Genomic DNA, 1,025 nt, shown 5'->3' on the forward strand with positions numbered 1-1,025 from the left:
AGTTAACACAGAGGGGTCTACCTTAGGTCAACCCAGCGTCTCCTCACAAGAGTCAATCCATGGAAAAGCCTTTCCAGACTAGTAACGTCCAAATCATTAAATAAAATGGTAAACAGTGAGATTTTAAAGAGAAATATATAAAACTAAGCTAGTCTATACTATTTTTTAGTAAAAACCATATATAAATATATATATATATATATATATATATATATATATATATATATATATATATATATATATATACATATACATATATATATATATAACTGAAAACTCACACCCCAGAAGTGACTAGAAACCCATACTCCCAGGAGCAACGCAACTGGTATGTACAAGACGCCTTAATCCACTTGACCATCACGACCGGACATAATGAGGTGGTAGCCGAGGCTATTTTAACCACCCCACCGCCGGCACTCAGATAGTAATCTTGGGCATAGCATTTTACCAAATCACCTCATTCTTTGGGGCACACGTGAGGAACACAACACAGGCGTCTTGTACATACCAGTTGCGTTGCTCCTGGGTGTATGGGTTCGAGTCACTTCTGGGGTGTGAGTTTTCAGTTGCATATTGTCCTGGGGACCATTCAGGCTTGTTCGCATTTGTGTTCCTCACGTGTGCCCCAAAGAATGAGGTGATTTGGTAAAATGCTATGCCCAAGATTACTATCCGAGTGCCGGCGGTGGGGTGGTTAAAATAGCCTCGGCTATCACCTCATTATGTCCGGTCGCGATGGTCAAGTGGATTAAGGCTTCTTGTACATACCAGTTGCGTTGCTCCTGGGAGTATGGGTTCGAGTCACTTCTGGGGTGTGAGTTTTCAGTTGCATATTGTCCTGGGGACCATTCAGGCTTGTTCGCATTTGTGTTTCTCACGTGTGCCCCAAAGAATGAGGTGATTTGGTAAAATGCTATGCCCAAGATTACTATCCGAGTGCCGGCGGTGGGGTGGTTAAAATAGCCTCGGCTATCACCTCATTATGTCCGGTCGTGATGGTCAAGTGGATTAAGGCGTCTTGT

The sequence above is a fragment of the Procambarus clarkii genome, chromosome 1 (genome assembly GCF_040958095.1).
Source record: "Procambarus clarkii isolate CNS0578487 chromosome 1, FALCON_Pclarkii_2.0, whole genome shotgun sequence".
NCBI lineage: Eukaryota > Metazoa > Arthropoda > Malacostraca > Decapoda > Cambaridae > Procambarus > Procambarus clarkii.